Here is a 24,162-nt window from a genome sequence, read left to right as displayed (position 1 = left end):
AGAAGGTTCTTAAAGAGTTCTTGGTGACTCATTCAATATCATAGCAATTTGACATATTTAGCACCTACCAAATTCCTAGCAAGGAACAAGCTGGTGATTTGAAGTTTTTGAAATAAATTGTATTGATATCCCCCCCCACTGATTTCTAGTGTATTTTTTGCTTTTCCTACTCCTCCCTTCCCCCAGCCATCTCAGATCTCAGATAACAAATATTTTTTAAATGAAAAGGAAATGAAGAAGATAATAAAAATTCAGCAAAATGATCAATATACTGAAAATATCTGGCATATGTGCAATATTCCATATCTCTGAACCCTGCAGAGTGATGAGAGGAAGTATTTACACAAATTTCTTCATTAAGACTAATATTTTTCTTTGAAATTTTGCAACATTTATTTTTGGTTATTTTGTGCTTGTTTTACTTTTGATTTATACTATTCTAAGTCATTATGTATATCATCTTCTTGGTTCACCTTACTTGACTTTGTATCTGTTAATGAAAATTTTTCCAAACTTCTCCATATCCATCATATTCATCATTTTTGCAGCAATTTTATTCCATAATTCATTCATTTGCATTTCTACTTTGATTCCAATTCATTGCTATCACAAAAAGTGCTGCAGTTTTGGTATATGTGGAGCCTTTATTTTCCTTTATGACTTCCCCAATGTTAAGAACAGTGGAATCTCTGAAACAAAGGACATTGGAATTTAGTCAGTTTCGTTGAAGAATTACAAATAATTTTCAAGCACTGTCATACTAATTCAAAGATTCAACAACAAACCCTCAGTGTACCTACTTTTTAAAAAAAATTATTTATCTTTGAATTTTACAATTTTTTCCCCTAATCTTGCTTCCCTCCCACCACCCCCTACAGAAGGCAGTTTGTTAGTCTTTACATTGCTTCCATGCTATACATTGATCTAGATTAAGAGAGAGAGAGAAATCATTTCCTTAAGGGAAAAAATATGAGATAGCCAAATTACATAAGAAGATATTTTTTTAATTAAAGGTAATAGTCTTTGGTCTTTATTCAGACTCCACAATTCTGTCTGGATACAGATGGTATTCTCCATCACAAATATTCCAAAATTGTTGCAATTATGAAATTAGCAAGTCCATTAAGATTGATCATCACCCCCATGTTGCTGTTAGGGTATACAATGTTCTTCTGGTTCTGCTCATCTCACTCAGCATCAGTTCATACAGATCCCTCTAGGCTTCCTGAATTTTGTCCCTCCTGGTTTCTAATAGAATAATAGTGTTCCATAACACACATATACCGCAGTTTGTTCAGCCATCCCCAATTGATGGACATTCACTTGGTTTCCAATTCTTGGCCACCACAAACAGGGCTGCTATGAATATTTTTGTACAAGTGATGTTTTTACCCTTTTTCATGATCTCTTCAGGGTATAGACCCAATAGTGGTATTACTGGATCAAAGGATATGCACATTTTTATTGCCCTTTGGGCGTAATTCCAAAATTGATCTCCAGAAAGTTTGGATGAGTTCAGTGTGCCTACTTTCTATAATGTTCCTAACATTTGCTCATATGTTTGCTGTCTTTTCTGATTAGCTGACTATGCTGCGAAACCTCAGGTTTATTTTGTAGCTTTCTCATTATAATTTGGACCATTCTTTCATGTTATTGCTAATAGTTTTGAAATCTTCCTTTGGTTACTAATTGTTCATATTCTTTGACCACTTATCTATTGGGGGAAGGCATTTGGAGCATTTTTTTGGGGGGGGGAGTGAGACTCTAGGTTTAGAAGTTAGATATAGTGATATTTCCTCAACTTGACCACTTGCCTTTTTTACCCTATATGCATTACTTTTGTTTGACCAGAGGCTTTTCAGTTTTGTCTAATTTTAATTATCAATTTTAGCTTTTACAATGTTCTTTGCTCATTATTTGGTTAAGAATTAACCTATTGGGGTGGGTAGGTGGCACAGTGGATAGAGTGTTGGCCCTGGAGTCAGGAGTACCTGGGTTAAAATCCTGTCTCAGACACTTGATGATTACCTAGCTATGTGGCCTTGGGAAGGCCACAGAATTCCATTTGCCTTGCAGAAACCTTAAAAAGAATTAACCTATTGGGGTCGCTAGGTGGCGTAGTGGATAGAGCATCAGCCCTGGAGTCAGGAGTACCTGGGTTCGAATCTGGCCTCAGCCACTTAATAATTACCTAGCTGTGTGGCCTTGGGCAAGCCACTTAACTCCACTGCCTTTTTTTTTATGTTTTTGTAAGGCAAATGGGGTTAAGTGGCCCAAGGCCACACAGTTAGGTAATTATTAAGTGGCTGAGACCAGATTCGAACCCAGGTACTCCTGACTCCAGGGCCGGTGCTCTATCCACTACTCCACCTAGCCGCCCCAACCCCACTGTCTTAAAAAAAAAAAAAAAAGAATTAACATATTACTGTGAATGGTGAATTATCTGCTTTATCCCAATACTTTTATGGTATGATTCTTAATATTCAAGTCATAACTTCTTCCCCTATCTATAGGTCTGCACACGTAAATTTATTCTTGCTCTCCTAATTTATATATGATATCACCCTTTATATCTAAATCATTTGCCTGTTTTGTCTTGGTTTACTATGGGATTTTGGTCTGTGCCTAGTTTTGCTTTGTCTTTTGTTTAGCCTAAAGGTGACTGGTCAGAACTGTTCTTTATTTTTTTCCCAAATGATATTTTATTTTATTTTTCCAGTTACATGTTATGAAAATTTTACAACATTCATCCACATGCAAATGTATATTTATAAGTAACATAATTTCTTTCCACCCTCCCTTCCCACCCTGCTCCCCTCAGCATGGTGAACATTGTACATATACATGTTTTTAATATGTTTACAGATTAGTAATTTTCTGTATGAGGAATTAGGGCTAAGGGAAAAGAAAGAAAACCATGAGATAGAAAGGAAAAACATAAAAAAAAATTTTTTAAAGTGAACATGGTATTCATTCAGTTTCTGTGGATTTTTTGTTTTGTTTTGTTTTGTTTTTCTTGCTTTGGATATGGATAGTATTGGTAACAGGTCTCTCAGGATTGTCCTAGCTCTCTGAACTGCTGACAGCTGTTACATCCATCAAGGTTGATCATCTCACAATGTTGTTATTAACGAATACAATATTCTCTTGGTTCTGTTCCCTTTGCTCAGCATCACATCCTGTAACACATTCCATCCTTCTCTAGAGTCTAACCATTTATGGATTCTTATAGAATAATAGTACTACATGACATTCATATATCATAATTTGTTCAGCCATTCCCCAATTGATGGGCATTCCTTCAATTTCCAATTCTTTGCCACTACATGAAGGGCTGCTAAGAATATTTTGGAACATGTAGGATTTTCCCCATTTTTTATTATTTTTTTATGGATTTAGGCCTAGCATTGGAATTTCTGGGTCAAAGAATATATGTTTTATAATGTTTTATTGTTTTGGGGGAACAATTCCAAATTGCTCTCCAGAATGGTTGAATTAGTTCACAACTTCAACAATACATTAATGTCCCTATCCCGCCACAACTTCTCCAACATTGATTGTATTCTCTTTTTCTCATTTTAGTCAATCTGAGGTATGAGGTGATACCTCATATTTGCTTTAATTTCCATTTCTCTAATCAGTAATAATTTAGAGCATTTTTTCACATGATTACATATAGCTTTAATTTCTTTGTTTAAAAGCTTTTCTGTTCATATCCTTTGGCCATTTATCAAATGGGGAATGACTTGTAACCTTATAAATTTTAGAAGTAAGACCTTTATCAGAACCCTTAGCTGTGAAAATTATTTTCCTTCTCATCTTGACAGCATTTATTTTATTAGTGCAAAAGTTTTTAGTTTAATATAGTTGAAATCATTCATTTTGCAAAATATAATATATTCTATTTCTTGTTCTGGTCATAAATTTCTCCCCTTTCCATAGATCTGACAGAGTATTTCACGATCTGTTAATTGGTCTATAATATCTCCCTTTTTGTCTAAATTCTGTCCCATTTTGACCTTTAGAGGATGTGGGATGTGACTCTATTCCCAGATTTTGCCATACTATTTTCCAGTTTTCCCAACAATTTTTGTCAAATAGTGAGTTCTAATCCCAGAAACTAATGTATTAGAGTTTGTCAAACAGTAGATTACTATAGTCATTTACTGTTATTTCTTTTGGCTTATCCTAATCAAGTGATTCATTACTCTATTTCTTAACCAGAACCAGGCAGTTTTGATGTCTGCTGCTTTATAGTATAGTTTTAGATTTGGTAGAGCAAGGCCACCTTTCTTTATATTTTTTTATCAGTTTCTTTAATATTCTTGACCTTTTGTTGTTCCATATGAATTTTGTTACTATTTTTTCCTAGTGCAGTAAAAGAGGTTATTTGGTAGTTTGATTGATGTGGCACTGAATGAGTAATTTAACTTGGTTTGAATTGTTATTTTTATTATATTAGCTTGTATTTTTCCAGTTGTTTAGATCAGACTTTACTTGTGTAAAAAAGAGCATTGTAATTGTGTTCATACAGTTTCTGGGTTGACTTGGGAGGTAGATTCTGAAGTGTTTAATGTTGTCTATAGCAATTTTAAATGGAATTTCTCTTTCAATGTCTTGCCCTTGGGCTTTGTTATTCATGTTTAGAAATGTCGATGATTTAATATGGATTTATTTTATATCCTGCTACTTTGCTGAATTTATTAATTGTTTCTAGTTGTTTTTTAGATGATTTTCTTGGGTTCTCTAAGTATACCTTCATTATAATGTGCTTAGAGGGAAAGTTTTGCTTCCTCATTGCCAATTCTTTTTTTCTTTTTCCTTTTTGTAATATAAATATTTTATTTGTTTTCTAATTATATTCAGTAGTAGTTTCTACTTATCATTTTTGTGTAATATTTTGAATTTTAAAATTTTTTCCACAACCTCACTTCCCTCCCCCCAAGAAGGCAGTCTGATAATCTTTACATTTTTCTATGCTATATATATATATATATGTATATATATATATATATATGTGTGTGTATATATATATACACACACATATATATGTGTGTGTGTGTGTGTGTGTGTGTGTGTGTGTGTATGTTGATCAAAATTGAATGTGTTGAGAGAAAAATCATTTCCTTGAGGAAAAAATAAAATAGAAGCTGTAACAAAATTAGTACTTAAGATAACTTTTTTTTAAAAAATTGAAGGTAATAGTCTTTGGTCTTTGTTTAAACTCCACAGTTCTTTGTTTGGATACAGATGGTATTCTCCATCACAGATACCCTAAAATTGTCTCTGATTATTGCACTTAAGAAATGAGCAAGGCTGTTAAGGTTGATTATCACCCCCATCTCATTGCCAATTCTAATGCCTTCGATTTCTTTTTCATCTCTTATTGCTAAAGCTAACATTTGTAATACTATATTGAGTAGAATGGTGATAATGGGCATCCTTGTTTCACTCATGATCTAATTGGGTATCTCTGAATTTATCCCCATTATATATAATATTTGTTGATGGGTTTTAAATACTGCTAATTATTTTAAGGAAAATTCCATTTATTTCTATACTCTAGGTTTTTAATAGGAATGGATGTTGTATTTTAGCAGACATTTTCAGCTTCTATGAAGATAATCATATAATTTTTGTTGATTTTTTTTATTGATATGTTCAATTATATTGTATTTAAATATATTGAACCATCCCTGCCCTACCTGGTATAAATCTTATCTCTTGGCTAAAATTTTAAGATTTTGATTTTTGCATCAATGTTTATTAGGCAGATTGGTCTGTAATTTTCTTTGTTTTGATTCTTCCTGATATAGCATATTGATGTTATAAAAAGAATTTGGCAGAATTCCTTCTCCTATTTTTTAAATACTTTATATAGAATAGCAATTAATTCTTCTTTAAATATTTGGTAGAACTTACTTGTAAATCCATCTGGACCTGGAGACTTTTTTCTTAGGGAGTTTATTGATGGTTTTTCCAATTTTTTTCTCAAATAGGAGTATTTACATTTTTTATTTCCTCATCTGTTAATTTGGGCAGTTTGTATTTTTGTAAATATTCATCCATTTCACTCAGGTTATAAAATTTATTCATATAAAACAGGCAAAAAAAAGCTCTGAGTTATCTCTTTAATTTCCTCTTTAGTAGTGAATTCACCCTTTTCATTTTTAATACTGATAATTTGTTTTTCTTTTTTAAAATAAAATTAACCAAAGTTTCATTTATTTTATTGTTTTTTTTTTCATAAAACAAACTCTTAGTTTTATTGATTTGGTCAGTGGATTTCTTGCTTTCAATTATATTAATCTCTCCCTTGCTTTTCAGAATTTCTATGGTATTTATTTGGAGCTATTTAATTTGTTCTTTTTCTAGCTTTTTAGTTGCCTGCCCAATTTATTGATCTTCTCTTTCTTTATTTCATTCATATAAGCATTTAAAGATATTAAATTTTCCTAAAAATGCTTTGACTGCATCCCATAATTTTGGTATGATATCTCATTGTTATCATTTTCTTGGATGAAATGATTAGTTCTATGATTTGTTGTTTGATCCACTTGTTCTTTAAAATGAAATTATTTAATTTCTAATTAATTTTTTGTTTATCTTTCCATGGCCCTTTATTACATGTAACTTTTATTGTATCATGATCTTAACTGTATGCATTTCTTATTTCTGCATTTCTGAATTTGATTGTAGGGTTTTTATGCCTTAGTACATGTTCAGTTTTGGTACAGGTGCCATGTATTCCAGAGAAAAAAGGTATATTCTTTTCTTTCCCCTTTCAGTTTTTTCTAGAGGTCTATCATATCTAAGTTTTCTAAGATTGTATTTACCTTCTTAACTCCCTTGTTTATTAGTTTTGTCTAGTTTTGAGAGTTGAAGTCCCCCATTTTTATGGTTTTGTTGACTATGTTTCCTTGCAATTCATTCATCTTCTCCTCTAAGTATTTGGATGCTACACTACTAGGTGCATATATGTTTCATAATGATATAAATTCATTGTCTTTGGTGTCTTTTAAGAAAATGTAGTTCCTTTCTTATTCCTTTTATTGAGATCTATTTTAGTTTTTGCTTTGTCTGAGATCAGGATCGCTCCCCTTGATTTTTTTTTTCTTACCCTGAACTATAATATCTTTTGACTCAAGTCTTTTACCTTTACCCTGAGTGTATCTGTCTGCTTCAAATGTGTTCCTTGTAAACAACAAATTGTAGGATTATGGTTTTTAATCCATTTTGCTCTCTGTTTTTCTTTTATGGGAGACTTTATCCCATTCATATTTACAGTTAAGATTAATAATTCTTCATTTCCCTCTATGTTATCTTTCCCAATTTGTAGTTTTCTCTTTCCTTTCCTCTTATTCCTCCTTACCAAGGATTTGATCCATTTCCTCCTTAATTTTTCTTTTAAATTTTGACTTTCTGTTTACTTTTACTTATAACTAAGCCTTTTCTTTTATCAGTGCTTTCTTCCCTTTTCTTCCCCTTCCCCTTTCCCTCACACTTCCTTGTAGGATAGGATACATCTTTTTAAACCCTATTGGGAATTTATGTTTTTGCCTCTCTAGGCTAAATCTCCTGAATAGGATTTACTCATTACCCACACCCTCCCTTCTTTCCCCCTATTTTAATAGCTCTTTGTGCCTCTTTACCTGGTATTATTTATCCACCAATGTTCAACCTTCTACTTTTTATGTTTTTTTTGTTTTAACCCTCTCTTGTACTACATCACTTTTTTCAAATTATACTCTTTTTTATCTGACTTGATAGAAGTATTATCAAAATACATTCAATCAAAGGTTGATTGATTGCTTGATTGATTGATAAGATCAAATTACTATCAATCAAAGTACAACTAAAGGTTGATAGATTGATTGCTTGATTGATTAAGTAGCATTGCCTCATTGTTACTAAGTACCCTTCCTTCTGTCTCATATGAAATATACTACTCAAGAGTCATGAATTATAATCACTTCATACCTTACCTTCCTTTCATCAAGAAAGTCATAAAAAGGTAAATAGAAAGGGAAAAAATATGTTAGTCAAGAACATTAAATTATATACAACACACAACAAGGGAAGATAACACTCCATGGACACACCATCCTCATGAACCAAAGCATCATGCAAAGCCAAATCATTTCATGATGTTTTCATGTTCTGTCCCTCTAAGTATACTCTCTCCTTCCATCTCTATAGTACTCCAACCATAACCCCACAGCTATACCCAATCAAAGTATCAGGCATGCTCTCTCCCATACTCCCACCCTTTTAACTCCCCAACCATACTTAAACCCTTGTTAACTAAAGTATGTATTAAAAATAAGACCACTTCCTATTCTCTTTATGTTCAATGCTTTTAAGTTCCCAACCTCTCCTCTATGGTACTACAAACCTCTAAGTTGCTAGCAAAGTAAAGTCACTTCTGATTTTAATTAAGTGTAGAACATCTAAGTTCTCTAAGGACTGGGACATACTGAAGATCTCTCTTAAGTACTTTACAATTGATTATAAGGTATGGAAGACACTGGCAGAGCATTGCCCACCATAGGATGCCCTGCTCTATGATAGAATTAAAGTATGTCAAAGAGTAAACACCCAGGGTTTTCACCTGAACTATTTGTGTATGACCTTTTGTAGAGCATTTCAAGCTTATATTGGTCTGATCAACCATAGTCTGATGTACTGTTATTTGTCTCAAACATAGTGATGTCATTTTTGTCTTCTTTGATAGAAAGAAAAGAATCAACCATACCTTTATTCTCTAAATCTCTTCTACTATATTCAATCCTTTAACTATACTAAGACTTAAAGTGTTTTCTTCCCTTGTTGTGTTGTATATAGTTTAATTTCTTGACTAACATTTGTTTTGTTTTGTTTTTCCCCTTTCTGTTTATCTTTTTATGCATCTTTTGAGTCTTGTTTTTGAAGATCAAATTCTCTGTTCATTCCTGGTCTTTTTATCAGGAATTTTTGGAAGTCTTCTATTTCATTGAACATTAATTTTTTTTCTCCTGACAGAGCATGCCGAATTTTGCAGGGTAGTAAATTCTTGGTTGTAATCCAAGGTCCTTTGCCTTCTGAAATACATTGTTACAGGCCTTTCAATACTTCAATTTTGAAGTTAATAAGTCCTGTGTAATTCTGATTATGCTTTCTTTGTATTTAAATTGCTTCTTTTTGACTGCTTGTAATACTTTCTCCTTTATTTTAGAATTCTGGAATTTGGCTATGGTAGTCCTTGGGGTTTTATCTTGGGGAGGTCTCTTTATGAAGGAGTTCTGTGTATTTTTTCTTTCTTTTTATTGATAGTTTATTTCTTGCAAATACATATTATGAAAATTTTACAACATTATAAAATTTCCTCCCACCCTCCCTTCCCACTCACCCCCAGCAGCAAGGTTAGCATATATGATAAACATTTTTACAGATAAGTCATTTTCAGTATGAGGAATTAGCATTAAGGTAAAGAGATTCATAAGAGATAATTTTATGAAGTATTTATCAGATTCTGAAGGTTTTTAATTTTTTTAATTTAATTTTTTTTTGAAAAAATGTTTTTTTGGTTTTCTTTTGTTTTTCCTTCCTCTAGATAGGGATAGCATTGCCATTCTAGTACAGTTGTCTCATCTCTGTTGAGAGGAATTGCTCCCATCAAGGTTGATCATCTCACAATGTTGTTAATGTTACAATGTTCTCTTGGTTCTCCCTTTGCTTAGCATCAGATCCTATAACTCATTCCATGCTTCTCTAGAGTTTGACCATTTGTGATTTCTTATAGAATGATAATATCCCATAGTATTCATGTACCATAACTTGCTTAGCCATTCCCAATTGATGGGCATCCCCTCAATTTCCAATTCGTTGCCATTTCAAAAAGAGCTGCTATGAATATTTTGGAACATGTGGGACTTTTCCCATTTTTTATGATTTCTTCTGGATATATAGACCTAGAATTGGAATTGCCAGCTCAAAGGGAATGAACAGTTTTTTTGCTCTTTGGGCAGAGTTCCATATGCTCTCCAGAATGGTTGAATCATTTCACAACTCCATCAGCAATGCATTAATGTCCCAATCCTCATACAACCTCTACAACATTGATTATTTTCCCTTTTTATCATCTTAGCCAATCTGATAGGTGTGAGGTGATACCTCAAAGTTGTTTTAATTCACATTTCTCTAATCACTAATGATTTGGAGCATTTTTTCATATGATTGTATATAACTCTAATTTCTTCATTTGAAAACTGCATTCATATCCTTTGACCATTTATCAGTTGGAGAATGGCTTGTTCTATGCATTTTTTCAATGGCTGTTTTGTCTTCTTGATCTAGAAGATCTGAACAGTTTACCCTGATAATTTACTGAAAGATATTTTCCAGGTTCTTTTTTCTTTTCTTTTTTTTTTTAATCTAGGTTTTCTGGTAGACCAATAATTCATACATTATCTCTTATGGATCTATTTTCCAAAAAGGTACTTTATGTTTTCTTTAATTTTTTAGCCTTTTTTCTTTTTTTATAGAATTTTTTAGTCTCATAGATTCATTAATTTCTATTAGTTCAATTCTAATTTTTAGGGTTTTATTTTCTTCGGTTAGCTTTTGTATTTCCTTTTCCACTTGGTTAATTTCACTTTTTGCTGAGTTGTATTCTCTTTCCAATTGATTTATTTTATTTTTTGAAGCGTTACATTCTTTTTCCAGTTGATCATTTTTACTTTTAAAGCAGTTCATTTCTTTGGTCAGTTTTTCATAATTTTCCTGCTTAATTCTCATTTCTTTTTTTCCAAATTTTACTCTTTCTCTCTTTATAGGTATTGCTTGAAATCTGGCACTGCTAAACTGCCTTCCTTCATAATTTGTTTCTCTAATACCCCTGATTTACTTAACCTTCTGTTCTTCCAGATCAATTTTATTAAAATTGTTCTATAATTGTTCTATAAAATAATTCTTTGATAGTTTGATCAGTACAGCACTGAATAAGTAAATTAATTTCAGTAGAATTGTCATTTTTATTGTATTTACTCAGCTTATCCATGAGAAATTAATAATAAATTTTTGTTCCAAAAGTTTGGATCTTTGGGTTTAACATATACTAGATTGCTATAATCCTTTATTACTACTGTTTTGGTACCTACCCTCTTCCACTGATCTACTACTCTATTTCTTACCAATGCCAAATAGTTTTGGTGCCTGTTGCTTTATAATACCATTTTACATTTGGTATGACTAAGCTGTACATTTTTCCAATAATTTCCTTGATAGTCTTGATCTTATTTTAAAGTTTTTTGGAGGGGAGTGTTAGGAAAGTTTGGATAGAGTGCTTCCTTTATTCTGCCATCCTCACATTCTTTACTTCTGTAAGGAACATTTTGTAATTGTATATCTATAAGTATTTTGTCTGCTTTGGTAAATTAAATCTCAGATATTGCATTCCTTTTGTAGATTTTTGAATGGGATTTCACTTTCTATTGTTTCATCTTGAAATTTTTATTATTATATTGAAATACTGCTATTTTTCAGGGTTTATTTTTGTAGCCTGAAAATTTCCTAAAATTATGATCTCATTTAGTTTATTTGTTAAATCCCTAGCATTTTCTAAGTGAAGCATCATGTCATCTATAAATTGAGCTAGCCAGTGGCTTAAATTTTTAACCAGCAGTTCACTATCTTTCATAAACTGATATGTTAAAAAAACCTTGTATTACAAGTACAGACCTCAAAGTATCCCTGAGAATTCAACAAATAATTCCTATTAGATTAGAGTATCATAATAGATTAAACTTTTTTATTATCACCTAGATATAACATTTAGATTCACTGACATTTAGGTCAAGGTTTTTATTAAATGTTACCATAATGCATACACATAATAAATCATTTCAGAATGTAGATACTTTGTTGAAGAAGAAATCAAAATCACTTAGGAAAAGACAGAGGCAGATCCCTTCCCATTCTCCTATCTGCCACTGGAATTGTCCCATAAATGCCTCAGTGGCCTGACTTTACATACCAATACCATCTTTTTCCTGCCATAGGAAAATGTTATGTTCCTGAATATCCCCTTCCAAGGAGAATTCTTATGTCTTTGTCAGTTTCACTGTGATTATTATTTACATGTTCCTGAACTCCCAAAAAATACCTTATTAAAACCAATGAATTCTTCCTTTTTTTTGTTTGTTTGAACTCTTACAAGTTCAAGAAAGTTACAAGAAAAAAAACAGCAGATACAAAACAATAAAATAAAAACAATGCATATCATATCATACTAACACAATACCAAGTAAGTTTGCAAAAAGGAGAAGACTAAGGTGAGGAATCCTGCAAGGAGAGTCATTTTAGGATGCATGATACATGAGATGCATGTACTATTATAAAACAGCAAAACAAGCATTCTGAGAGACTTGTCATCAATCACTACCTCTACAGATGTGAAAATGGTGACTCTTGTTTTCCCCAAGTCAACTGTTCTCAAGGCAAACAGCATAGTATCTTCCCAAAATCCTCTCTCAGACTTTTAAGTTTTACAAAGCATTTTATATACTTTTACATTTCATTTGATTTTAGCAACACGATTAGAAATGTAGAAGAGTTTTCAAGAGTAAGAGGTGAACCACATGAGTGTAATATGATGGAAGTCACAGGAAGAGTATCAGGGATAGCCAAGTTTATATCATATTCTACAGGGAAGCCAAGTAGGATGAGATCAGAAAAAAGAACATTGGATTTGATGATCAGAATATTATTAATGACTATGGACAGAGCTACTTCATCCGAGTTGTAGCCATTTACCTGAATAAAGATGGGTATTATATACATAGAATTTGCAATTTGAGTCTACTATAGAGGACTTTAAAGTTTTCATCATGAGAAGATAAGAGACATTACTGGAAACCTATTTCAAGCATTTGGAACAAGCTACATGATAAAATATCTTTTAATGAGCAAGAAAGACTAGTCTTCCTTCAATAGCCTAATATTTTAATAGGTCACAGGGAGACGAAGATAGCAGACCTGGGGGTGATCTGGTACTGTTTTCCTAGTCCGAAGAAAGGAGAGAAAAAAAAGAGGCAGTTTGTTGCAGGGTGTCAAAGAAAAAATTCTCAGATATAGATTGTCCCCCAGGAGTTTATTTATACACTGAATACACAGTGGGATGGACTGGGAGACAACACACACACACACACACACACACACACACACACACACACACACTCGATGCCATGGATTGACTTCAGGGATAGACAGCACTAACAAGGGGGCAGTTAGAAAAGGCAGAATTTATAGTAAAGTCATAAAACATGTTAGTTAAGGTGGACTTTATAGATCAAAGGCAAATGATGCAGATAAGGGATCATAAGACAAAAGATGGCCAAGGGCTTCAAGTAGTAAAGGAAAAAGGTAGCCCCAAGCTGTGAGTTAGGGCAGAAGATGCTGATAAAGGGTAGTTAGAAGACAAAGAGACCTTGGGTAGAGTAGACTTTATAGTTTAAGTCATAAACTACAATTCTAGGTTTAGCAAGGTGATACAGAATGGATCAAAATATTGGGGGATCCTCATCAACATAAGGAATAGAGTGGAACTTATATCCAAATTCAGAAGAGTATAAGAAGAAATATATGTGAACATGAAGGAAGAGATAGGGAAACCAATAACACAGACCTCTTATCATTTGAACCTGTCCAGGAAAGGTTGGACACACACATACATATGTAACCAAAGAGTTTATCATAATAGTACATTTAAAGCAATAGTGAGATAGGCAGGGAGAGTTTTAAGTGGTAGGGTAAGTTGGGAGAGAATAGTTAAAAGCAAATCAAACTTGGGTTAGAAGAGGGGAGATGGAAGGTCAGGATAGTGGAGGTAGATTACTTCAATTATAAATCTTTTTTTTGTAAATAGGGGATTAGAGGTAAAGAGAAGAAAACGAATTAAAGGATTTGACTTTAATTTAATGCAGTGAATAGCAGCTGTCAAAATCCAAGAGTCGGAAGATATAAATCTATACAAATCATTAACCTTGTTATATAGTTTTAAAAAAGTGGGAAGAGATAGTGAAATGTTATTCAAAATAACCACATAATATACAAAATATTTTGAAGTTCACCTACCAAGGAGCACACAAAAATTGTATGAATGAAACTCTATATTGTTTTTTTATAGAAATAAAGAGAAACACTCATGCCAATATAATAAAAATGAGAATACTATCTTTTTTAGAATATAATCAATTTATTCTGTCAAACCAACCAAATTAGCAAAGATTACTTTATGAAAATAGAAAAAACGAAACAAGAATCATCTAGAGAAACAAAAGACCAAAATTTTCAAGGGAAATAATGAATAAAGTGGCAAAATAGGTTTTATGGTACTAAAACTCAGACAACACCACAAATGTCAAAAGTATTTAGATCTGGATTAAAAAAAATAGTAAAAGGGTTAATGAACCAGTGGGACAGATTAGGAACACAAGATTCAGAAGCATATGATGAAATCAGCATATTTTCCAATAAGCTTGATTCATATACTTGAGCATGAATTCATATTCTATAAAAGCTTGTATGAAAATTTCTTGGCAGAAATTAGGTTTAGTCTAACATATAATATGCTCCAAATAATTATATGTCCAAGATGTCATAGGTCATATCATAAAGGAATTAGAAGAACAGAGATTACTTTCACAACTGTGGTTAGGGGAAGAATTTTTTTACCAAACATTGGAAAGATTGCAAGGATTAAAGGTACAATTTTGATTACTAAAAACCTTGTACACAAAATTTGGACAAAAATATTTCCAGCATGTCTCTTTTATAAAGCTCTATTATCCAAAATAAATAGCAACTGATTCAAATATATTAAGATGAAAAGTCATTCTCTATTAGATGCATAGTCAAAGGCTATGAATGGGACACTTTAAAGAGGAAAGAAGTGAACTGTAATTTTTTTTTTCAGGGCAGTGGGGTGGGAAGAATTGCTCCAAATCATTTATAATAAGAGAAATACAAATTAAACCACCTCTGAAATTACTTAATTATACATATCAAATTGGAAATATAGCAAAAAAATGAAAATGACATTTGTTAGAGGTATTTGGAAGGGAACTATATCCTAAAATTCACTTCACTGCTCATACCATTTGATATAGTAATAGCTCCACAAGCCTATTCCCCAAAGAGAGCAAAGAGAGAGAGAGAGAGAAGAGATTTAGATGTGTAAAAATGTGTATAGTAGTAGTTTTTTGTTATATCAAAGAACTGAAGGATGCCTAAACAATTTATGGCATATGAATGGAATATTATCATGCCATATGAAAATGAGAGACACAAATTCAGAGAAAACTAGGAAGATTATTATCAAATGATGCAGAGTGATGTGACTAAAAGAACCATAATGATTTTTACAAATAAAACATTGTTAAGAAAAATATCTTTTAGAGACTTAAATATTCTTATCAGTGAAATGACTAGTCATGACTCCAGAGGACCCTTGATAAAATATGCTTCTCAACTCTTGAAAAGCATAAAAAATAAAAAATAAATGAATAAAAAATAAAAATAAAATAAAGAGTGGCAGCTAGGTGGTGCAGTGGGTAGAGCACTGGACCTGGAGTCAGGAGTTCAAATTTGGCCTCAGACACTAAATGATTGCCTGGCTGTGTGACCTTGGGCAAGTCACTCAACCCCATTGCCTTAAATGAAAATAAAATTAATTTTAAAAAAGAAAAACAAAGAACAAATGAGATGAATTTTGACAAATGCTAATTTGTGGATTTATTTTGTTAGACTGTTCTAACTTGTTCCAAATTGAACACTGTGGGTTGGGCATAGCTAATGATAACAATGGGGATAAAAGAATAAAAAGAGCATCAGTAAAGCATTTAGAAAAGCTTCACAATATAACAGAAGAAGGTTCAAAGGCCAACATAGACAACAAGCAGGACAGTTTTGGAAGTTAATTCCAAAAAACTAAATTTAATATTTTAACAGAATATTATTATTATACTCCCACCTTTACTATATCAAAATTTATCTTTATATTTTATTTTATAATTTAATCTTTAGGGTACTGTGTTTTTATAGATTTATTCCCAAATATTCATTCAATAATAATTTTCAATGGCACTTTAATGACTGTTACTGGTTGTTATCCTGAGTCATTTGACCAAAAATCCTTTAGAAGCTAGATGTATACTAGATATAATGAGATTTGAATCCTTATCTGTAACTTTCTTTTTCTGTTCATGTCTATAGATGTTTATCAAGTTCTAAATAACAAAAAAAAAATTTTTTTAATTTAAAAACTGGACTGGTAGGAGTGAGGTTCTTTAGTTTTTGCAAGGGAATGGGGTTAAGTGGCTTGCCCAAGGCCACACAGCTAGGTAATTATTAAGTGTCTGAGGCCGGATTTGAACTCAGGTACTCCTGACTTCAAGGCCAGCGCTCTATCCATTGTGCCACCTAGCCGCCCAAGGAGTGAGGTTCTTAAGGGTAGAATTGAGGATGTAAGTGAAAAGATTAGATTTAGGAAAGGGAAAGTCAAAAGGACATTGAATAGACCAGAGGAATGTCGGTAGTGAGTTAAAAAAAGTTTTTCTGATGGTCCCATTATTTTTATTAAATTATAATGGGAAACCATTTTTCTCAGATGAAAAGTATAGAAATAGAATTTTGGGAAGAAAAAAAAGGATTGAAATAACTTAAAAGAAGACTGACATGCAACAGTGAAGACCCTCTGTGAAAATTTAAATAGCATAATATTTTAGTCAACCAAAGCAGTAACATTTCTTGATTTCCCTCAGCCATATTTAGCATTTGGGAATGGAATTGTAAGAAATGAATTACAGTATAATCCACAACACAGAACTAGCATCACCGAGAAGATAGAAGGGCAAGAAAGATTTGTCTAGAGCATTTTTAAATATTGAGTCCAGAAAAGGGTTAGTCTAGGAGAACAATGTAAAGTTGATGGGTTGATGGACATATTGTAGGTAAAAATGATATTTGAATTTTTCTTAAACCACATCCCCCTATCAGTTAAGAAAAAATATACATCTATATATTATCTAATTCTTTTTTAAATTATGTAATCTATTAATATTTCTTTTATAATGTTTACACAAAATATAAATATATATATATTTATGCATGCTATAAAGCTTATACAAATATTTAAAAGCAGAAAGGATGAATTAAAGATGAAGTAATATTTGATCCTAGAATGAATAAAGAGCTATTGGAGTTCTTTTAGGAGGGGAATTAAATGGTCATTCCTGTGAAGAAATTATCACTTAGGAAACTATTATAATAGTCCAGGTAATAGGTGATGAGGTGCTTAGACTAGGGTAGGGGGGATGGCTGTGTGTGTGTGTGTGTGTGTGTGTGTGTGTGTGTGTGTAATGAAAATTCATTATGCAGAAATGGTAAGATGTTCAAGCAACAATAGTGAGGAGTCAAAGATAACAAGGTTGTTGAACCAGGTTCATTCAAAGGATGATGGTGCCCTCCATACCCCTGGGGAAAGTTCAGAAGAGACTGAATTTAATGGGGAAATATAATATGAAAAGATCTTGAATCTTTCTTAACTCATTCATGTTTGCTCATTTTATATTCTCAGTCTGACCCACCCAAAATGATTCTTACTTCTTAGGTAGTGTTCTGGAGAACAGAATATTCACTCTGACTGTTGCAGCCTTTAAGTAAAGGGTGGGGGAACATCCAGCCTCACAGGGCCTGTGAAATCATTTGGTCTGGTGATGCTATCGCAATCACAGGCAGATTTGAAATTCAATAAATCTAGAAGAAGGGTGAATTAATTAAATATTTTACCAAATAAAGCAGACAAATTTTCAAGTTAATAATTTTGTACGCTCTGCGAATGATGTTATAAATAGCCAAATGACCCTTAGCAGAAAAAAAGATTCCCTACCTCTTAAGTAGTCTGGGAGCAGAAGATATATACATATGTGGGAGTGTGTAGAGAAAGGGTAGAATTTTTCTTCTGGTGTCTATGCAGGTTCTATTGTGGGTGGCTGGGAACTGGTAGGTAAAAACTTCTATGTGGTTCAAGAGGAGAATGGTAGAGTATTAGAGATCATTCCTAGAATTAATAGTCTTTCAGTGGTGGATATTATTGGTTGATAATATAACTCTTTAATTTAAGCCCTGGTTCCCCCCCCCCCCAGGAGATTACTGGAGGAAAAGCAGGAATACAGAAGGAGTATGAGATTATGTATTGGCATGGTCACATGCTGGCATGCATTCTGTATTTTTTTATTCCACTTTTTTCCCTTTCGTCTTTCTTTGAAGAGCCTTGTTTCTTGTGTTCAAATTTTTTTTTCTGTTCTATTAATTATCAGTGTGGAGTAATAATTTCTTCAATTTTGTTCTTTACTAACTTTTTCCCTTATGTGTTTATCTTTTGAATCATTTTTTTGTTGTTGCTTTTTAAGGCAATGGGGTTAAAGTGACTTGCCTAAGGTCACACAGCAAGGCAATTATTAATTGTTTGAGACCATATTTGAACTCAGGTCCTCCTGACTCCAGGTCTGTACTATATCTACTGCACCCCCTAAGCTGCCCCTGAACCATTCATGATCATTTTATTGTTCCATACCTTTTTGTTCTTCCACAGGTTTCTATCATGCATTGCTTTGATTTCTCTGTTTTCTAAGTTTTATAATAATTGATGTTTTAGTAATTATACTGCCTTTGAATTTTGACATTCTTTCTATTTATTTATTTGGTTGTGTTCAAGGTTTCTAAATGAATAGTCTTCTCTTTATATATTCCCTGTTTCGCACTTTTTGGCTCTCCCCCCTTTCTTCCCAGGCACAACTCCAGGGCTAGATTTTAACCTTGCCTTAGCTTCCTGCTGTGATGGGAAATTTACTTTTCACTAACCTATTCCCTGCCTAATATAAATTTTGAAATATAGAACTCTCTGAACTAGATTTCATTTACCTTTCCTTCATATTCTATGCAACTACATATGTTAGCTTCTTAACTCCACTGTTCCCTCCATTGTTTCCTTCGCAGCAACTGAATTTGTCTCTCTCTTTCTAGGTGTATGTATGGGGGAGGGAGAGAAAATCTCAACAGCATTGGGTTTCATTATTCTCCACTCAATAAATGCTTCCTTATATGGTAAAATTCATTGTGCAGAATACAAATTCCTTTGAATTTGAAGTTGGAGATATAAAGTCAAATTTGGATTCTCATGGGTAGGACCTTGTTTGCATTCCTAACCTCTCTTGGGAGCAGCTTTCTGATACATAAAATAAAGTAGTTGATCTAGTTGAATTCTAAGTTTTCTTCAACTAAAGTTTCTGAATCTGTGATACTATGGCCTTTCTATCTTGTAATATTATTTGATTAAAGATAGTAGATGCTCCAATCCTTTTATATTTGGTTTAGAATAAAAACACATCTCCACCCATAAAAAAGATACAATAGAATATGTAATTTTATTTGAGCGTATATTGCTGCCAATAGATGTGACTTCAGGATTTAAGATAACCTATTATGTCATTTTAAACATAATTCAAAGCGAGTCATTTCACTTTTTGGGTCCTCAGATTCCTTATCTTATAAAATAAGATATATATATATATATATATATATAAAACATATAATATAATATATAATATATAATACAATAATATATAATATCATATATATCATGCATATGTATATATATAAAATATGGCTTGGACAAAATGATCAAAATCAGACTTTAGCTAAGGTCCATAAATATATTTCAGAAGATCTATGAACTTGAATAGGAAAAACTTCATCTTATTTTTTACAAGACTTTAGCTGAGGTTTATAATTTCCTTCAATTATTAATTTACACCAACAAACCATTATTATTAATATAGACCAACACACAATTATTCAAAAAAAGATCCATATGCTACACTGGACTGCCAAAGGGGGGATCTGTGACACTGATGATGTTAGTCCCTCATTCTTTTTTTTAAAAAATCATTTATTTATTTGTTTGTTTGTTTGTTTGTTTAAGGCAGTGGGGTTAAGTGACTTTCCCAAGGTCACACAGCTAAGCAATTATTAAGTGGTATGAGGCCAGATTTAAACTCAGGTCCTCCTGACTCCAGGGCCAGTGCTCTATCCAGTATACCACCTGACTGCCCTGTTACTGTCCCTCATTCTTGAAAAAGACCATGACATCATGGAGGTGATACCATGACTTGTATGTAAACTGGATTTGAGTGAAGGTATCACCAGCCTCACTTTTGCCTCTGGCACCATCTGAGTCTAGTGGCTAAATATGGCTTGGGATAACTAGAAATAGCCCCTAGCTAAATGTATGACATTATGATCTTATTTTTAGAGAATCTTGAATGTTGTATTTTTTAAAAATTCTTTCATCATAGAAAATCAAATTACATCATTGTTTACCATCACCAACATGCCCAATTGCTTGTTTCATTTTTTTGCCCAGGTAATGGCAGAACCTTTCATAGGTTCATTTTCTGACAGTCCCACAGTTAATTTCTATAGATGAGGAAGTAGAATTTTCTTGTATTGAGTGAGGTATTTAACTGATGGAAATTTCCTTCTGAATTTCCAATTTATAAATCCAAATATTTATGTATTCATTTATTTATTATCTATTAAGTGTGAGATCTCATATAATGAGGCTTCAAATAGTTGGGTCTTTCTCCACCCCAGTTCACAGTGCAGAATTATAATTTTATTAAATTATTCTTTAATCCTTGGGATGTATACTGCTAATGAAAATTTTTCTAATGGAGAGTATTGTTGATGGTGCATTCAAGGCAGCTTTTTTTCTATTCTGGGCAGTATAAATTTAATGTGTTGTTGTCAAGTATGTCATGTGCCCAGATGCCACAACAATCTGCGCATTAAAAAACATTAAAACAAAAATAAGTATCACTTTTTGTATTTTTTGTGTATGTCTGTGTGTGTGTGTGTGTGTGTGTGTGTGTGTGTGTGTGTGTGTGTGTGTAGGGGAGGGATTTTGTGATAATTAATCATTTAAATAAATGCATTGTTTTCTTGTAGCCATTTTGAAAAAAATTACAATAAGGTTTATAAAAATGAATATTGCTTATACAATTTAGCCCATTCTTTATTCATTTTTTTCAGATTTTAAAACTTACTTATCTTGATTATATTTATATAGTTAAACATATTATAAACAAGATACAATTGAGGTTAGAAATGCTAGGAGGTAAGCCTTACTACTATGTAATATAAAGTGTTAAAATCCACCATATATATTCATCTATTTATTGTTGTTCATCCTTTATATTTGAAGAAGACAAATGGCATCATGATGCTGGGATTAAGTTACAGAGCATTTGACTATGACTGATTGGTCCAATGTGAGCTTGGAAGACTATAGTACTGGTTAGGGACAAATAGCCCCCCTGAACCTTTGGGATGGGGATATCTCTAGCTTGGTGCACCTCATTTTCCCTTTGCACTCCTGCTCTGCTCACAGAGCACAGTGCCTTTTTTGATGTGTGCTTGCCAGGTGAGCCATCCTTTGTCAGTCCTTCCTATCTTACAGTTGATTCCAAAGTTGTTCAGAGATCTCCAGAAGTGTCCTTGTCTTCTGACTGCCGTGTGAGTGTTTGCTTTGCCTGAGCTCTCCAGGCTCACAAAGAATCATTTGTCTACAGGTGGCAATAAAGCCTCTCTAGAGCTCAGCCCCCAGACCATGACCTTGCTCAGTTTGATCATCATACTAAATCTGGATGCTAGCCTAATAATAGATGGAGGCTAAATAAAGAGATCAGTGAGACATGTTTTATATCTTTCAGATCATCTATCCAGGGGTAGGGAAACTTTTTTTCTGCAAAGAGTCATTTGGATATTTATATCATCATAACTGGGATATATTTTGTTAAACATTTAATTAATTTATCCCTAGAAAGGCTAATAGATTTATTGAATTTTGAGTCTCATCTACAGTTGTCTTGGCATTGCCACACCAATACAGGCTGTGGACTGGATTCCCTGCCCCTGCTCTAAACCAAATCTGCTCCATCTTACAGATGGGAAAACTGAATCAGGTTAAGTACTTTGCCTAGTATTGGTCAGTAAGGACAGAAATGAAACTTAAACCCATGTTTTTCTAACTCCAACCTTAGCCCTGCATCCCTGATGGCATAGTAATATTCTCTGGTCAATCTGCTTAATAGAAGCCAAGCATTTATATAGAAAATGCCCCAATTTTTAGAAATAATGTCTTTTTCCTCTTTTGATCTGTGACCTAAAGATGAGGAGACATTAATTGGCAATGATGCAGGTGGGTGAGTTTTTGATTGATGTTTAGAACTAATTACTGTTTGATTTTAATTCAGTATTTATTAAGCAGTGTTACATCAAGATGTACAGGCCACTCATTGAGCCTTCTCAAAACACTCTGTACAGCCAGAGAGGAAACCTGGTGTCTTGTTGAAATCCGTAATTTGACCCTTCCAAAAAGGTCATTTAAAAAAAAACTTTAAGATTTACGTTATCTTCAGTTTGGAATATTTCCTTTCACCTCAATCTACCCAGTAAACTATCCTATGTAATAAAAAAAAAAAAAACCAAGGGGAGCAGTTCACCAAAACCAATCAGCACCTCACATGATTGTCATGATTTGTGTAGATTTTACATCAATGTTTTCCCACTTCTATAAGGAACCTGTGGTGGTGAATTTTTATCCTAGTGGAAGAGTTAACTATTTAAGTTCTCATGATATTTCATGAATTGTTATAGTGTGCCATATTTCTTTTTCTTGTGGATTCAGCTTTAGTGATTCTGTATATATTCCCAATATAGGTCACATTTTTTTATGAGTTTTTTGTGTTGCTGAGAATTGTACACAGCACTTCTCCCACCACCTAATAGTTGCATTCAATTTCAGGTTATCACTATTGACTTCTTTTCCTTTTTTTTTCCTTTATTGACCTTAACAAGAGTAGGGGGGGAAAGAGAGAAAATAGTTCAGAAATATGTGATGGAGGAAATAACCTAACAATTATAACAATGAATTTAAATGAGATGAAATTACTTTTAAAATAGTTGAAAGGGAGAAAACGAATCAGAAAGTAAAGCTCAGTATGAAATCACATAGAACAAAATAGGTTATATGAAATAATGTAGTATTAATATAAGATGTATAATAATATGAATGTATAATAATATAAATATGGTATTAAATCAGATGTATGTGTATAATATGAAAAAATAGCTAGCATTTTTATAGCTCTTTAAGGTGTGCACTGCATTTTATTTTCACAATAAAACAAATTCAGACCAGGAGTGACAATTTTAATTTCAGACCATGCAGCAGTAACAATAAATGTAGTCAGGAGAGGGACAAAAAAGTTACATTGTACTTAAGAGTGTCATAGATAATGAAAAAATAATAAAACCAAATACAGGTTGTCTCCTAAATTGCAAAACTTAACACTGTACTTTTATTTTTGAGTCACTGTACATATGCACTGAATAGAATACATCTGAATACATAAAAGGAAATTTAATCAAATTGCAATGATAACTTCCATACTAATTACTAATGGTTTCAACATTCATATTGCAGAGAAATTTAACAGAAAGATAAAAAAGATAGAATTAATGGACCTTAACAGAATTTTAGAAAAAGCATGTATATGGGGCGGCTAGGTGGCACAGTGGATAAAGTACTGGCCCTGGAGTCAGGAGTACCTGGGTTCAAATCTGGTCCCAGACACTTAATAATTACCTAGCTGTGTCGCCCTGGGCAAGGCACTTAACCCTGTTTGCCTTGCAAAAACGTTTTTTAAAAAAAGCATGTATAATATTTTGTGTAATTCCGGCTTCTTATTCTTTTAAAATTTTGTCTTTATGCTATGTCATAAAATATACACAAATATTAAAATATACTTTGTAGGCAATAATAGCAAAAATTTTAATCAATAATGGAAATACAAAGAAAGGAATTTGAGTTGACTGTAAACTAATGTCACCCAAAAGAGTATGGCAATGATAATCAAAGAACGATTTAAAAAAATATAATTTTAACCAACAAAATTATAATAATGAGACAACATAATAAAACCTTGGAATGCATTCTAGTCATTTCTTAGGGGCAATGCTTATCTGTAAGTGCTTTAAAAATAGAAGAAACAAGAAATTAAT

The 24,162-nt window shown here is 32.6% G+C and overlaps 1 protein-coding gene across 4 annotated transcripts in view; it reads left to right on the top strand.

The window, feature by feature from the left end:
* TRIQK (triple QxxK/R motif containing) overlaps positions 1–24,162 on the top strand; it is a 160,451-nt gene that overhangs the window by 41,053 nt on the left and 95,236 nt on the right. The gene's annotated exons all lie outside the window — the stretch shown is intronic.

This window comes from Macrotis lagotis, chromosome X, assembly GCF_037893015.1.
Source record: "Macrotis lagotis isolate mMagLag1 chromosome X, bilby.v1.9.chrom.fasta, whole genome shotgun sequence".
Lineage (NCBI taxonomy): Eukaryota > Metazoa > Chordata > Mammalia > Peramelemorphia > Peramelidae > Macrotis > Macrotis lagotis.
Note: the sequence above shows the minus strand (reverse complement) of the source record. Positions and strands in the feature narration are given on the sequence as shown.